The sequence below is a fragment of the Gossypium arboreum genome, chromosome 7, assembly GCF_025698485.1.
Source record: "Gossypium arboreum isolate Shixiya-1 chromosome 7, ASM2569848v2, whole genome shotgun sequence".
NCBI lineage: Eukaryota > Viridiplantae > Streptophyta > Magnoliopsida > Malvales > Malvaceae > Gossypium > Gossypium arboreum.
Window position 1 is genome coordinate 10,762,963 of NC_069076.1, and position 18,655 is coordinate 10,781,617.

Sequence of the window (18,655 nt, forward strand, 5' to 3'; positions counted from 1 at the left end):
AGTTGTCCATAATCCGTTCTGTGGCCTCCAATCAATATTCTGCCACATTCGAGGCAATACCAGACACGCCCCTAAAGATCTTCGCTCCACTAGCCCGAAGTCGTTCAGAAATAGATCCCCGAACTCCATTGCCCGTATTTGCCCTGACAACCCTTTCCAGAACACGAAGTATTGCCTGTGACAGGGCATCATCCTCCGCGGCCCGATCATACGGCCCATTCTCATCCACCGATGGTGGTCGTGCTACTCCGGTGGGTATGTGTTCAGAAGACGAAGATCCAACTTTAGTACTACCTCGGCCTCGTCCACGGCCTCTTCCACGAGCGACTCTTGTACTCATATTGTATTATCTGATTACGAATTTTTATGCATTAATTCAATATTCCAGTGTTTATTACGGATGTAACGCCCCAAATTTTTGGGAATTCTAAAAAAAAAAGTTTGTAAAATTAAAATTCTGTATTCTGCTTGTTGAGTGTAGGTTTAATCGTGATAGTGGGCCTCTAGAAGGCCCAAGCTTAGGATAACCCGATAGTTTTAATTAATTTTAATTCCATAAGAGAAAGGGGTTCTGGTAAATTGGGCTTTGAGGAATTAATTGTGTAAAATAGATCACAAGGAAGCAAGTGGTGAAGTGGCATGTGACGCCACAAGGAACGCTATAAGTGGCGTGTGGAAGCTAGGGAGGACCCAGGTTCAAGTCACAATGACAGCAAATCAAGGGATTAAATTTTTATGAACAGAAAAGGTAGGTAATGGAAAGGAAGTGAAAGACTGTTAATAAGAGTTTGAGTTGCCCAGGAGATGGAGCAAGGAGGGGATAAGGGAGAGAAATTAGGAGCTGATTAGGGAGAGATGTGTTGGCTGAATGTTGGACTCTTAAAGAGCAAGAGGTGGCCGGCCAAGGGATTCTTTAAGGGGGCAAAATTCGGCTAGGTTAAGGAGCTAGTATAAATTTGGCACTTAGGGTAGTTGGTGCCATTTCCTGACTTTTCTCCTCATCTTTTCTTTTCTCCTCTCCTCATCAACCTTTTTCTTCATCTCTTTTCCTCCATTGCCGAACCTTCCTACCATCTTGTTCATCTCCATTTTTCCCTTCAACCGTTTCAAAACCTTCATAGCCTTTGGCCATAAAAAGCCGAAATCCCGAAAGCTTGAATCTTTTTGTGCCGATTTCTTATAACCAAAACCACATCTCTTCTCTTCATCATTTGTGGCCGATTCACTAGCCCTCTAAAACCTCAAGTTTTGACGACAAGACCATAGCAAAACCCTCTCGTTTTACCTTTCTAAACACAAGTTGCAAAAAGTCGAAAACCCCACATTAAAATGGACTTGGCCGAATACTGGAGTCACTGAAAGGTCGACTTTTGTTATCATATGAGGGCTTAGATCTACATCGGGATCGAGTGGGAAACTCATTGGAATCATTCATTAAGGAATCGGCGGTAAGTCTTCTCCAAATCTTAGTTTTCTTACATATTTTAGGAAAAGCCGAAATTCCTAAAAGTTAGGGAGGTTGTCGATTTGGACTTGTAACCCTGAGGGGTCGTAATAAATATTTTGTTTTGGTAATAGCGTGATTTAGAGGCGGTTGATCAAGGGCTTGGGCAGTGGAACGATCGGATCTTTGGAGTTAACCATCTTCGGCGGAAGGTAAGAGCAATAAGGGTTTTAGGCATGTTTGGCGAATGTGGTAGGGACTATATACTCAATCTTATTTCGATATTTGGAGCAATATTAAGTGATTCAATTGTAGGCAGTTCGTGTGTAGATCTCGTCGAGGAAATCCCAAAAGCAGTGTGTAATCGACACCTCTCATAGGCTAGATAGGCAAAAGTCGAAAAGCCGAAATGCCGAAAAGCCGGTATTTTGGGCACTTGTGAGTGTGCGAATGCTCGTAAGAGGTATGGGTGATTATTACTGGTAATCGAAAGTGATAAAAGCTGCGATGCGCGATTTAAATGCGTTTTGATATTTTGGGCTTAATGGGCCAAAACTAGGTTAATGGGCCAACGGGCCCAATTCGGTAAGAACACTCAGAAAGTGTTTACGGCTAAACGTAATGGCTACGATATGCATGGAAACCTTAGAAATAGTTAGATGTACTATTATACCCCTATGTATGCAAAATTACCATTATACCCTATGTATGCAAAATTACCATTATACCCCTATGTATGCAAAATGACCTTTATACCCCTAGGTTAATTTTGTCCGAAAAGCATGATGAATTAAATCGTATGATGTGTGCCATGAATGTATATCATTGCATGGGGACATGGGCTATATTATGGAGGAAGCGTCTGGTGGCTATGCCACAAATTATCTGATACGGTGGCCCCGCCACATATATCTGTTCTGGTGGCACTGCCATAAAATATCTGTATCTGGTGACTCTATCACATTTTACAGATCTGGCGACCATGCTACATATTTCTGTGGCGTGTAGCGATTGGGTGGGTCGAGTAGTCTCCCCACATGGCGAAAGGATGGTATGGGGGTGTATGTGGTTAGATATGGTTGGGTTTTTGCATAAGCATGATATATCTGTTGCAGTGCATTACGAGCCTATGGGCTTTATTCGATATCTGCTCGGTGAGGCCAACTTATTCTCTCTGTGGTTTGAACCGATTTAGGCTATGGTTGGGTTGAATTACACACTTGAGTTTCCCAAAACTCACCCTTATTTTCATCCTCGCAGGTAATCCTCAACCATAGTGGGCTTGGAGGTGTGAGAAATTCGGACTGGCCACATGTTTCTACGAACCTGGTTTCTTTCTGGTGAACTGGACGTCCTTTTAATTTCATTTATGGTTTTGGGTTTTAAGTGTAATAAGGTCACTTAACTATTTTTATGGTTTTGTTTTACTTTTATTATTTTATTTTATTATGATAAAAAAACTATGATAACTAAGGAAAATGGGTTAACTTTAGGACGTGTTTTCAAAAACATTAAGTGATTTGAAAATAACACGATTACAAGTAAGATTTTCGCCAAGCAAACGTTTTCAAACTTAATCACTTTATTAAGATGGACTTAACCAAATGGTTTTCTCACAATTATCTGAAATGTTAGAGTGTGGCAATGGCGGTGTGCATGTCTAGGATTGGATCCGAAGGAGCTTGGTACTTAGCGATCAAGCAGACTCACCTCCTCTTTTTCGGTTTCCTACTTGGTGCATGACTCTCATTCACTTTAACCTATATTAAAAGTATCTTTACATCACCAACTAAGTTTTTCCAAACTAAGTAATACGGAATGTTTTGTACGCATCAATGTGGCGCACCGGATCCGGTCATAACATCTAGGCCGGTGGCACACCGGATCCGGTCATAACGTCTAGGCCGGGTTTGGGGTGTTACATTTAGTGGTATCAGATCCTAGGTTGCAACAACTCGGCTGTGGATTGGGTTTACAATAACAAAGTTTTTTTTTAAAAAAAAAGTTTTTTTGGAGACTGTAAAACTCTATTTTCAAAATCTAGAACAGTGAGTGGCATTCCGAATCTCTGGCCCAAGTCTGTAAGTATTTTGAACTTTTTTTTTCTGAATATATATTATCTATTTGTACTGAAACTTTACTAGAATACTCTAGATAGGATGCTTCTGAAACCCTAAAAAAGCTTGCTAAAAGACTGAAACTGTAGCTAGACGTTGATTCTATGAAAACCATCTCTGAATTACTGTTTGAATCATAAAACATCTGTAATAATCACTGGAATGCTAAAATAGTGCATAAAATTCGTAATCAGATAATACGATATGAGTACGCAAGCAGCTCGAGGTAGAGGTCGTGGACGAGACCGAAGAAGAGCTCGAGCGGGATCTTCGTCTTCAGGACATATGCTAGCGGCAGAAGCATCGGTATCATCGGCAACGGAAGTGGAATCACATGATCATGGTGCCGGGGATGACGCCCTGTCGCAGGCTATGCTTTGAGTTCTGGAAAGGGTTGTCGGGGCAAGTTCGGGCAACGGAATTCGAGGATCGATTTCTGAACGACTCCGGGCTAACGGAGCGGAGATCTTTAGGGGTGTATCTGGTGTAGCCCCGAATGTGGCAGAATATTGGTTGGAGGCCACGGAACGAATTATGGATGACTTGGGCTGCTACGTGGAGTAGAAGTGAAAGGGCCGTGTCGTTCTTTGCGAGATGAGGCTTATCGGTGGTGGCACCGTGAGGATGGAACCCCGGTGATAGGGTTACTTGGGAGCTGTTTAAGACGACCTTTAAAGGAAAATACGTCGGGGCAAGTTATGTGGACGCTCGTGGAAAAGAATTCTGAATCTGGTCCAAGGAGGTAAAACTGTTCTTTGAGTCACGAGGTGAATTTCGAGGTGAGTAGGTATCTTTGTGGGAACAGTTGCTCTGAGTATGACCATAGCGTTAAGCTTTGAGGATGGACTCGGAGATGACCTTAAGGTCTGATTGCTCCGTAGAGGAGCATGACTTGCGATTCGGTGGAAAAAGCTAAGATCGTTGAGGAGGTAAAAGCGTCTTGAGAGGCAAAACCGTGAGAAAGATCGGAACCGTTTAGGAGGATTACGGACCGTCGGTGGAGCAAATAAGAATGCCAAAAGGCGAGAGTGGAGGAGCCAGTTCGAGCGATTCCGATGAATGTGGTTAGACCACCAATCTGTGGGGACTGTGGTAAGGTACACTGGTGAGTGTAGGAAGCGTTACGGTGCTTGTTTCCGATCTTGCGGATCTATGGAGCACGAGTTAAGGATCATCCACGAGAGCCGATCGAGCTCGAGTTCTTTGTCTGAGGGTTGTTCAACCCATGAGAGGTGGACCACAACCACCGAGAGGCGTGGACAAGGTAGGGCGGAAATGGAAATGGTCGAGGTCGAGGGCGCTGGCGGGAGCCGAAAATCTTGAGGCTCGACGACCAGCGTTGGTGTATCTGCTAAATCGTCGAGAAGAGGCGGCCTTTTGATGTCATAATAGTGCGTTTTAGTTTCTAATATCTTGTATCTTGCCTTAGTAGATATTGGATCTACTCATTCTTATGTTGCGTGTGCCATATCTGGGTTTTGGGAGTGCATTACGAGAAGATAGTGAGTGGGGTATCTGCTAAGTCCCTTGGGTCACTTTCGGTTAGGGTAGACAAGTCGTATAAGGATGTACCCTTAGAAACTCAAGGTAGGATCTTTCCTGGCGATCTAATGGAGTTGCCGTTTGGAGAGTTTGACATCATTCTGGGAATGGACTGGCTTGTTAAGCATAAGGCGACTACGGATGTCTTGCTAAGCGAATGGTGCTAAGGACCACGGAAGGGGATGAGGTTATGGTGATAGGTGAACGAAGGGACTATTTGTCTAATATGATATCGGTATTGAGGGCTGAAAAGTGGATTTGGAAAGGTTGTGAGGCCTATTTGGCATTTTTAAGTCAAACAGATGTAGAGGGGCTGACAGTGGATAAGGTTAGAACTGTAAAAGCGTTCCAACATGTCTTCCTGGAGGAGCTTCCGGGATTGCCTCCAAACCGAGAAGTCGAATTTGGAACGACCTGTTGCCTGGGACAGCACCAGTGTCCATTGCACCATATAGGATGGCACCGAAGGAGTTAGTGGAGTTAAAGGCGGAAATTCAAGAATTGTTGGATAGAGGCTTTATTAGGCCAAGTGTGTTTCCATGGGGAGCACCGGTGCTATTCGTGAAGAAGAAGGATGGGACGATGCGTATGTGCATTGATTATCGCCAGTTGAACAAACTGACGATTAAGAATAAGTACCCTCTGCGCAAGGATTGACGATCATTCGACCAACTTAAAAGAGCTTCAGATTTTCCAAGATCGATCTTGATCTGGATATCATCGATTAAGGGTCAAGGAGGCAGATATTCATAAGACAGCAATCAGGACTCGTTATGGTCATTATGAGTTTCTGGTTATGCCATTTGGACTAACAAACGCTCCTGCAGCATTTATGGATCTGATGAATCGTGTGTTCCAACCATTTCTGGATCGGTTCGTGGTCGTCTTTATTGACGATATTCTGGTATATTCTGAGACCGAAGCAAAACATGATGAGCATCTCTGTACGGTGTTGCAAGTGTTAAGAGAGAAGGAACTTTATGCGAAGTTCAATAAGTGTGAGTTCTGGTTGAGGGAGGTAACCTTTTTGGGGCATGTGGTCTCTGCAGAGGGGATTAGAGTGGATCCTCGAAAGATTGAAGCAATTTTGGAATGGAAGCCACCTAGGTCGGTTTGAAATTCAAACTTTCCTAGGATTGGCAAGTTACTCTGAAGGTTTGTGGAAGGTTTTTACGTGATGGCGGCACCTCTCACAAAACTCATAAGGAAAGAATACCGTTTGTATGGACGGAGAAGCGACAAGAAGCTTTTGAGAGGTTGAAGAAAGTTACATTGAAGCACCTGTGTTAATTCAACTTTGAGTGCAGGAAAGATTTTCTCAGTGCGGTGATGCATCACACGTAGGTTTGGGTTGTGTGTTGATGCAAGAGGGTAAGGTGGTTGCTTATGCCTCTCGACAACTTAAGCCTCACGAAGGAACTATCCCACTCATGATTTGGAGTTAGCGGCGGTGATCTTTGCACTTAAAATCTGGAGACATTACTTGTATGGAGAAAGGTGTATTATATACACAGATCATAAGAGTCTCAAGTATTTCTTGACTTAGAAGGAACCGAACCTTAGGCAAAGGAGATGGATCGAGTTGCTTAAGGATTATAATTGTTCAATCGAATATCACCCGAGCAAGGCTAATGTGGTAGCCGATGCTCTAAGTCGTAGAGTCAGATGTCGATCCGAGAGCAATGTTTGCTCGTCTAAGTCTCATATGATGATGGAAGTCATTGGTGAATTGCAAGTAAGGCCAACTTTGGGTGGATCAGATTAAGGAAGCAGTTGAAAGATGAGTCTTGGGTCCCTCGTTTTCAACAAGTTAAGGAAGGGGAAAGTTCTGAGTTTGGGTTAAATGATGATGGGGTTCTGTGTTGTCGAGGTAGAATTTGTGTTCCGAAGGACTCTGACTTGAGACAGTCAATTTTGAAGGAAGCTCATGGGGGACTTTGTGCCATGCATCCTGGAGGGAATAAGTTGTACCAGGACTTGCGAGAACTGTATTGGTGGCCTGGACTTAAGCGAGAGGTAATGAAATTTGTGGGGAAATGTCTGACATTCCAGCAAGTGAAAGCTGAGCATCAGTTACCTTCTGGATTATTGCAACCAGTAAAAACACCACTTTGGAAGTGGGAGAGGGTAACCATGGACTTTGTGAGTGGGCTACCCTTGACACTATCGAAGAAAGACTCGATATGGGTGATTGTGGATAGGTTGACCAAGTCGGCTCATTTTATACCTGTTCGCACAGACTTTTCTCTTCAGAAGTTAGCCAAGTTGTATGTGGCAGAGATTGTCCGACTGCATGGAGTTCCGGTTTCGATTATCTCTGATCGGGATCCTAGATTCACATCTCGGTTTTGGCAAAAGCTGCATGAGGCGTTGGGAACGCGATTGAACTTTAGTACGGCTTTCCATCCCCAAACTGATGGTCAGTCGGAAAGAGTTATTCAGATTCTGGAAGACATGTTGAGGGGATGTGTTATTGATTTCCAAGGTAGTTGGGAGGATTCCTTGCCTTTGGCAGAGTTTGCATACAACAATAGTTATCAGTCGAGTATTCAAATGGCACCTTATGAAGCACTGTATGGGCGAAGGTGTCGAACACCTAGTTGTTGGACTGAACTGGGGGAGCGACAAGTTCTTGGACCTGAGTTGGTGGCAGATACTGAGGATAAGGTCAAGTTAATTAGAGATCGGTTAAAGGAAGCGTCTGATAGGCAAAAGTCGTATCACGGTCTGAAGCGTAAGGAGATTGAATACTCGATGGGCGATATGGTCTTCTTGAAGGTTTCACCTTGGAAGAAGATACTAAGGTTTGGTAAGAAGGGCAAGTTGAGTCCACGGTTCATTGGGCCTTATCGGATTTTGAAGTGAGTAGGCCCAGTGGCTTATCAGTTGGAATTGCCTTCAGAGTTAGACAGGATTCACGATGTTTTTCACGTCTCCATGTTAAGGCGCTATCGTTCTGACCCTACTCATGTCGTGCCGGTTGCAGAAATTGAGGTGCGAACTGATTTGACCTTTGAGGAGGAGCCTGTACAAATATTAGATCGAGACATTAAGGTTCTGAGGAGGAAATCTGTACCATTAGTGAAAGTGCTTTGGCGTAACCATGGCAGAGAAGAAGCTACTTGGGAGCCAGAGGAGGCAATGCAACAACAATACCCTCATCTGTTCGGATCAGGTAAATTTCGAGGACGAAATTTCTTTAAGGAGGGTAGAGTTGTAACGCCCCAAATTTTTGGGAATTCTGAAAAAAAAAGTTTGCAAAATTAAAATTCTGTGTTCTTCTTGTTAAGTGTAGGTTTAATCGTGATAGTGGGCCTCTAGAAGGCCCAAGCTTAGGATAACCCGATAGTTTTAATTAATTTTAATTCTATAAGAGAAAGGGGTTCTAGTAAATTGGGCTTTGAGGAATTAATTGTGTAAAATAGATCACAAGGAAGCAAGTGGTGAAGTGGCATGTGACGCCACAGGGAAGGCTATAAGTGGCGTGTGGAAGCTAAGGAGGACCCAGGTTCAAGTCACAATGACAGCAAATCAAGGGATTAAATTTTTATGAACAGAAAAGGTAGGTAATGGAAAGGAAGTGAAAGACTGTTAATAAGAGTTTGAGTTGCTCAGGAGATGGAGCAAAGAGGGGATAAGGGAGAGAAATTAGGAGCTGATTAGGGAGAGATGTGTTGGCTAAATGTTGGACTCTTAAAGAGCAAGAGGTGGTCGGCCAAGGGATTCTTTAAGGGGGCAAAATTCGGCTAGGTTAAGGAGCTAGTATAAATTCGGCACTTAGGGTAGTTGGTGTCGTTTCCTGACTTTTCTCCTCATCTTTTCTTTTCTCCTCTCCTCATCAACCTTGTTCTTCATCTCTTTTCCTCCATTGCCGAACCTTCCTACCATCTTGTTCATCTCTATTTTTCCCTTCAACCGTTTCAAAACCTTCATAGCCTTTGGCCATAAAAAGCCGAAATCCCGAAAGCTTGATTCTTTTTGTGCCGATTTCTTATAACCAAAACCACATCTCTTCTCTTCATCATTTGTGGCTGATTCACCAGCCCTCTAAAACCTCAAGTTTTGACGACAAGACCATAGCAAAACCCTCTCGTTTTACCTTTCTAAACACAAGTTGCAAAAAGCCGAAAACCCCATATTAAAAGGGACTTGGCCGAATACTGGAGTCACTGAAAGCTCGACTTTTGTTATCATCTAAGGGCTTAGATCTACATCGGGATCGAGTGGGAAACTCATTGGAATCATTCACTAAGGAATCGATGGTAAGTCTTCTCCAAAACTTAGTCTTCTTACATATTTTAGGAAAAGCCGAAATCCCTAAAAGTTAGGGAGGTTGTCGATTTGGACTTGTAACCCTGAGGGGTCGTAATAAATATTTTGTTTTGGTAATAGCATGATTTAGAGGTGGTTGATCAAGGGCTTGGACAGGTGGAACGATCGGATCTTTGGAGTTAACCATCTTTCGGTAGGAAGGTAAGAGCAATAAGGGTTTTAGGCATGTTTGGCCGAATGTGGTAGGGGACTATATACTCAATCTTATTTCGATATTTGGAGCAATATTAAGTGATTCAATTGTAGGCAGTTCGTGTGTAGATCTCGTCGAGGAAATCCCAAAAACAGGTGTGTAACTGACACCCTCTCATAGGCTAGATCGACAAAAGCCGAAAAGCCGAAATGCCGAAAAGCCGGTATTTTGGGCACTTGTGAGTGTGCGAATGCTCGTAAGACGTATGTGTAATTATTACTAGTAATCGAAAGTGATAAAACTGCAGTACGCGCGATTTCGTGCGTTTTGATATTTTGGGCTTAATGGGCCAAAACTGGGTTAATGGGCCAACGGGCCCAATTCGGTAAGAACACTCGGTAAGTGTTTCTGGCTAAACGTAATGGCTACGATATGCATGGAAACCTTAGAAATAGTTAGATGTACTATTATACCCCTATGTATGCAAAATTACCATTATGCCCCTATGTATGCAAAATTACCATTATACCCTTGTGTATGCAAAATGACCTTTATACCCCTAGGGTTAATTTTGTCTGAAAAGCATGATGAATTAAATCAGTATGATGTGTGCCATGAATGTATATCATTGCATGGGGACATGGGCTATATTATGGAGGAAGCATCTGGTGGGTATGCCACAAATTATCGATACGTGGCCACGCCACATATATCTGATACGGTGACACCGCCACAAAATATCAGATCTGGTGACTCATCACATTTTCGTATCTGGCAACCATGCTGCATATTTCTGTGGCGTGTAGCGGTTGGGTGGGTCGAGTAGTCTCCCCACATGGCGAAAGGATGGTATGGGGTGTATGTGGTTGGATATGGTTGGGTTTCGCATAAGCATGATATATACGTTGCAGTGCATTTTGGGCCTATGGGCTTTATTCTGATATCTGTTCTGGGCTGAGGCCAACTTATTCAGTCTCTGTGGTTTGAACTGATTTAGGCTATGGTTGGGTTGAATTACACACTGAGTTTCCCAAAACTCACCCCTTATTTTCATCCTCGCAGGTAATCCTCAACCATAGTGGGCTTGGAGCTGTGAGAGATTCGGACTGGCCACATGTTTTTACGAACCTGGTTTCTTTCTGGTGAACTGGACGTCCTTTTAATTTCATTTATGGTTTTGGATTTTAAGTGTAATAAGTCCGCTTAACTATTTTTATGGTTTTGTTTTAATTTTATTATTTTATTTTATTATGATGAAAAAAACTATGATAACTAAGGAAAATGGGTTAGCTTTAGGACGCATTTTCAAAAACATTAAGTGATTTCAAAATAACACGATTACAAGTAAGATTTCCGCCAAGCAAATGTTTTCAAACTTAATCACTTTATAAAGATGGACTTAACCAAATGGTTTTCTCACAATTATACGAAATGTTAGAGTGTGGCAATGGCGATGTGCATGTCTAGGATTGGATCCGAAGGAGTTTGGTACTTAGCGGTCAAGCAGACTCACCTCCTCTTTTACGGTTTCCTACCGGTGCATGACTCTCATTCACTTTAACCTATATTAAAAGTATCTTTTACATCACCAACTAAGTTTTTCCAAACTAAGTAATACGGAATGTTTTCACTTCAGGAAAATAGACTTTTAGCAGCGTTTTTTAAGGTCTTTAGCGGCGCTTTTAAGCGCCACTAAAACTATTAGCGGCGCTTGTAAAAAACGCCACTATAAATGGCGCCACAAAAGTTTGCGGCGTTTATTTGGAAAAACGCTGCTAAAGATCACGACCTTTAGCGTCGCTTTCCCACAAACGCCGCTAAAGATCACGACCTTTAGCGGCGCTTTCCCACAAACGCCGCTAAAGATCACGACCTTTCGTGACGCTTTTTCCACAAACGCCGCTAAAGATCACGACCTTTAGCGGCGCTTTCCCACAGACGCTGCTAAAGACTTTTAGCGGCGCTTTTGCTACAAACGCCGCTAAAGATCACGACCTTTAGTGGCGCTTTTCTCAAAAACGCCGCTAAAAGTCGTGAAATTAAAAAAAAATATTACAAAATATTATAAAGGTAATGAAAAATATAAAAAAAATTTAAAATTCATTATCAAATTAAATTTTCTATTAAAATTTTAACTTTAAAACTGAATACAAAAATTAATGAATTTAAATTTAGAATTTAAAATAATAAATTAATAACACAATTAAAATCCAAAAGTTAGAACTCAAGTTACCTTAAATATTAAAATAGAAATAAAAATTTAGAATCAAAACTAAAATAAATAATAAAAATTAGATTAAATATAAAGATATCAATAAAATAAGATATTATAATGAAGTTCCTTAAATGAAATAAGGACTTAATTCCTATGTAAAATATCAACATTGATTATTTAAATTGATTAACTAAGTCAAAATTGCAATTTGTGTTTTCTTCTTTCAACTCAAATAAAAATAAAATGTTGAAACAAAACAATTAAATAAAAATTAGAATAATTAGTTGACACGAGATTATTATTAAGTATATGCAAATATGCAAGTAGACAATTACAAAATAGGGTGTAGCTTTTGATCAACTAATTAGTTGATCCTCTGTAGAGTTCTATCTATAATGCTTAACTAACATACAAACATAAGACACTCTAATACTTTTTGCACATAAAATATCTAAAAGTCACACAAATTCGGATTCATAGAACATACGGTGTCAATCGCATGTTATCATCCTTATTCGTCTTTGCAATGCCTCCCACAAGCATTCGTAGAGGTAGGAGCTAGTCATTATCGCCTCCCGCAAATTGTTCTTGGACCGCAATCTAGTGTAGTTGGTTTTTCTGTTCCATTTGCCACCAGTCAAAACATAAATGAGCTATTGCCACACAAAAGTAATCATCAAAACGATATCCAGAAAAACAATATACAATTAAATTATGAGAATGCAAAAAATACAAAATGATACCGCTGTTCTTAGATCCCACAACATTACTTTCCCATAATAAGATGAAGAAAGTAAATGAAGAGGAGACGACAGCCACTTGCAAGTGGAATCCAATAACTATGTGCCGAGAACTGAAACACAAGTGTCGATGTTCCTTGAAAAAGAGAAAAAAGTTTCAAGTGAGATGGAGTTTTAGTGGTTTCATGTGCTGCACATGCAACAAGTAGGAGAAAAGAAGGAAAAGAAAAAATGAAAGCAACCTAAGAAATAGTATCCTTTTACCCTTTTTCTCGATGAACAAAATGGTACATCTAAAATGGAACATCCAAACATCAAATTAACAATAATGATTATGACAAAGAGCTCATTCAACTAATTTGATATAATTTAATCAATTAATTCAATAGTCAATTAACAATATTAACTATTATGGTTAAAATGCAAAAATTATATTTTTAAAATATATAAATTCTAATAATAACATTCAAATCAGCATTTTGATAGAGTCAACAATACTAACTGATTGAACTAACAGATAACAATTAAATTAAATTATGTCAAATCAAAGTATAAAGATTAAATATTAAATTTTAGCATGATAAAGAGGAGAAAACTATAATTTGACCATTTTATTGGTTATTTCAATTTAATTTTAATTTATTCAAATAAATTGATTTCAATTTGATTCACTGTTTGTAAGTTAGAAAACTATAATCATCTGAACCAAACTAAATTTAATTTTTTATTTCATAACTAATTTCTTTTACAAATATAAAAATAAAAATTTTATTTAAATTAGTAAAAAATTAAAATACTTTATACAAATATATTTTAAAAACTAATTAATCAAATGTATACAACGTTAACTAGTGCTAAGAAGTGGTATTTACCTCACATATCAAAGATCATTCATCGCACCATATAATTAAAAATACGTTCAAATCACAAATGATCAACACAAGCAACATACTTCTTGATGGCATTTCTATCTACCTAATCCTCATTAATATATTTTATATATTTCTTATGCATCATGGTATTTCTTTGTTTTTTCCATTACTTTATATTGTGTTTTATTACAATCTATGCTAATACGATATGAATGAGACTTAGTTTGCAACAAGAGGACAAGCATGGATGTAGCCAAATCATCTAGCGAGATCATAAAATATGGGACTACAAGACAAATTCTATTTAATAGAATTATACTGAAGATGGATATTCTTGAAGAACAAAAAGGCTTCTTAACAATATAAACCAAAAAGAAACTTACCTCAAGCGGTTCCAATCCCTTTCTTCATTTGAACATCATCCGTAGCAACTCTCTTTGGACCCTCTGCTTTGCACTTTAAGCACCTTGTATTTCTAGAAAAGTTCATGAAAATGCACCTATAACATAAAAAGCAATGAATAGCCAAGGTAGAATACAGATAGGACAGCCAAGTGTAAAGTCCAAAAGATAAATATAAGCATTCACACATATGAAAGCAGGTCATATTTTACTTGTAAAGAAACCATCTTGAATTTAAAAAAAAAAAACTGAATTGCAAAAAGAGCTATCCTGTCTTTCAATTACTAATTCTGAAGCAAAGGGGAGGCCATAAAAATACTTCAGATTCGGTTTCCGTTTAAAGAGACAGAGACAGAGATCATTTGCTCACCTCCCGTGATAGAACCAAAAGAACACACCCATGTATTAATAATGGTTTAAAATAAAACAATAATAGAAAAATGATAAAAAGCCTCGGCAAAATAAATATCATTAAGGAAATCGATCAATATTATACCGTCTTCAGAAGAGAAAGCCCTGCATGACTTTAAATCAGACAGATTGTTCCACTTTAAATCAGGGCAAAGCTCCACTTTAAGGAAATATGTCAGACAGATTGTTCCACTTTAAATCAGGGCAAAGCTCTCTCCTAATTGATGAATTACAGTTCTGTTATATGCATATGTATGTGGAAAGCAGAACTCACATCACTTAAATCACTTTTGGCTCGCCTATTTCGATTTTGTCCAATCAATGCCTTAAGACCTGCTAACCACACTTCACCTCGACTTTGTCCTTGCAGATCTATTGAGGTAGACAACAAAGAATCAACGTATTCAAATTTACCATTCAACTAATATAAAATAAATAGAAGATTAGCTGATAACTGGTACTAACCAAGTCAAGAGATCTATCACCGTTATTATATAGAAGTGAAAATGACAAGTACTCCTTTTACGGGCAAAAATCTTCTAAAAAAACTGTAGAATTTAGCAAACTGTGGTTTTAACCCTTTTTTCTTTTCTTTGCGTTGAAATCTTAGTGATATGACATAGAAAAATAAGGCTATTTAAACTACAACATTCACCATTAACTGGGAAAAATGAAAAGCCGAAATTAAACTTACAGTTCTCTGTCCAGGAAGGATACGAGTGACAGAGCTTAATTTTAGATTCTTCTCTTCTCCATGTGATAACCCCATTCCACAGCCGAGTTATTGCAACCTAGGCTCTGATACCACTAAATGTAACACCCCAAACCCAGCCCAGACGTTATGGCCGGATCTGACATGCCACATCGAAGCGTTCAAAATATTTTATATTGTTGATCTAGAAAAACCTACTTAGTGTTTTAAAAGATAATTTCATTATAGGTTAAAGTGAATGGAAGCTGTGCACCAGGTAGGAAACCGAAAAAGAGGTGGTGAGTCCATCGGACTGCTTAAGTACCAAGCTCATTTCGGATCCAATCCTAGACATGCATATCGCCATTGCCACACCTTAAGGTCATGGATATTTCTAGGAAACCGATTTGATTATGTCATTTTTAGGAAAAGAGATTAATTTTGGAAAATACTTTCATTGCTGAAGCTTTGCTTGTTGTCATGTTATTTTGAAATCAATTGTTATTTTTGAAAACGCGCCCTAAAGCTATCCAATTTCAACAGTTAAAATAAGTCATACCTATCTTAGCAATACATATTAAAACCATCAAAAATAATTAAGCGGCCTTATTACATTTAAAACCCAAAACTTCAAACGTAAATAATAGGATGTCCAGTTCACGGAAGAAAACCAAACTTTGAGCGGTGGCCACTCAAATTCCCTCACGACTCCAAGCCCACTATGGTTGGGGATTTCTGCGTGGATGAAAATAAAAGGGGTGAGTTTGGGGAAACTCGGTGTGTAAGGAAAACCCATTCAAAGCCCAAGTCACTCAAGCCTATTGGGCTTAAGCCCATTCGAGTAACAATGGTCTTGGACGAGCCCTTTTCAGATTACAATAAAGCGGGCCTTAGCCCTTATTCAGATAATGAGATGGCCTATAGGCCCATTTCAAAATACATGCAACATCAATAACATATTCAAGCCCATTTGGGAGACTACTCAACCCACCAACCACTACACTCCACCGTACCAGCCCTACACTCTATGTGGGGAATAGCTCAACCCACCCAATTTAACACTCCACGATTCTGCCTTGCTTTGCTCGAGTTATCAATAAATTGAGGCAAAGCCTCCGATCGTGGACAAGCCACTTTTAGTACTTCCTCCGTCAATATCCCAATCCCATGCATCGATAATAATAACATGGCATGCATAATTAACAACGATCAAACATGCATTTAGGTCAATTTAACCCTAGGGGTATTTGGTAATTTATCTACTAGGGGTAAAGCGTAAATTTTCCACTTTTAAAGGTATTTCAGTAATTTATCTATTTTAGGGTTTTCATGCATATTCCTACTTTTCACCTACTAATGAATCACGCATCGAGGGTTCTTTCCGAATTGGGCCGTTGGCCATCATTCAATTTTGGCCCATTAAGCCCAAAAATATCGAGAACGTAAATCATGCACTTTGCGGTCCAAATTTTGCAGCTTACCAAAACATTAATCGATTTACCTCACGAGCATTCGCACACACTCATAAATCTACAAAATACCGATTTTCGGCATTTCGACTTTTCGACTTTTGCCGATCCGGACTAAGAAAGAGGGTGTTAGTTACGCATCTATTTGCAACAATATGCTGACGAGATCCACACACGAACTGCCTACAATTGGATTACTAACACATTAATCTAACTATTCAAATAAGAAATACGTATTAACCCCTTACAATATTCGCCATCCACACCTACAGATCGAGTAAGCTTATAAGAAATCAATAAGCAACTCATTAACAAATTTTTGTCGGTGTTTACCACATAATCATAATTTCACCGCAAGTCGTCTTCACGAGCAACATCACTAAATCATTTATAAGCTGAGCTACTGAAACTCCAAATCAAGTGCCGTTAATTTTACCGAAAATAGACTCATATATATATTCTATCCATAAAATTTTCAGAATTTTGGTTTATCCAATCAATACCAGATTTTTCTCAAAGATTCGCATGTTTCACCTGTTTGACTAATCGACCACTCTTCATTACAAATCAAATTTCTCATTGTACAGAATTCAAAATATGTTCTCGTTTATTTCATTTGAAACTAGACTCATTAAGATTTAATTACATAATTTATTTAGCTTCTAATTCATCTCTCACAATTTATGGTGATTTTCCAAAGTCACGTTATCTTCTTTGTCCCAAGCATATTTATTACCAAATCACTCTTTCACACATACCTTGCATGCATGTTATTTAAACATGTATATCACCAATCAATCATCACATATCTATGATTTTACTTAAGTATAATCTCCATTTCATCATTTTAAAGCACAACATGTTAGCCGATTTTTCCCTTTAGCATCTAAGGCACATGCATGCTCATTTGTTTGGCTCAACTTCACCTATCTTCCATTTTTCGTCAAAAGAACATGAAACAACAACCATTTCCTTCATTTTAATTCATGACTAAATGCTCACAACACAACTAAAAACCAAAATATGCTTCAAGAGTTAAGGTAGAATCAAGAAGAACTCATGAACCTCAAGATAGAAGCAAACTACCATGAACTTACCTTCAATTTTCTTCCCCAAGTGACCGAACATTCAAGAGCTTTCTCCTCTCCTTTCTCTTCTCTAACTTTACGCTATGATGAACAAAGATAGACAAAACTTTGTTCTTTTCACCCTTTTTTTTAAAATAAAATTTCATATTTCATCCATTTAATTCTTTAATACAAAAGACATGAAATTCCCATCATGGAACATTTACCTAACCCATTATCATGGAACATTTACCTAACCCATTATCATGAAACATTTACCTAACCCATTATCATGGAACATTTACCTAACCCATTATCAATTTGTATCAATTTGTACCATAAATTATGGATATCAAGTGCACATTTTGTCTACAACAACATGGTGGCTGGCCACTTCATGTAAAATCGGAGGTTTGTCATGCAAATCCTCCTATTTTGCACTCCTATTTATTTGGCCACTTCAATTTAGCCTATAACATTTTCAAACATTTTCACATAGGTTCTATTTCATAATTTCACCCCATTTTTCTTATGGAACAAAAATTAACTAAAATTGTCGGGTTCTATCTTAAGCTTGGGCCTTCTAGAGGCCCACTAACATAATTAAACCTATGCCAACATTCACAGAATTCCCGAAAATTGGGGCGTTACAACTCTACCCTCCTTAAAGAAATTTCGTCCTCGAAATTTACGATCAACTAGTTGAGGGTATTGTTGACGATAGTCTCTTCGATTCCCAAGTAGCTTCTTCCTTCCATGATTACGCCTAAAGCACTTTCACTAACGGATGATTTCCTTCGAGAACCTTAACATCTCGAGCCAATATTTGCACAGGCTCCTCCTCAAAGGTCAAATCAGTCTGAACTTCAATTTACTGAATGGCGGGACATGAGCGGTCGAACGATAACGCCTTAACATGGAGACGTGAAAAACATCGTGAATCGAGTCTAACTCTGGAGGCAATTCCAACTGATAAGCCATTGGGCCTACTCGCTTCAAAATGCGATAAGGCCTAATAAACCGCGGACTCAACTTGCCCTTCTTACCGAGCCTTAATATCTTCTTCCAAGGAGAAACCTTTAAGAAGACCATATCACCTACTGGGTACTCAATCTCCTTACGCTTCAAATCGCATCGACTTTTGCCTATCGGATGCTTCATTAACCTGGTCCTTAATTATTCGACCTTATCCTCGTGACGCCTACCAACACTTTGGTTCAA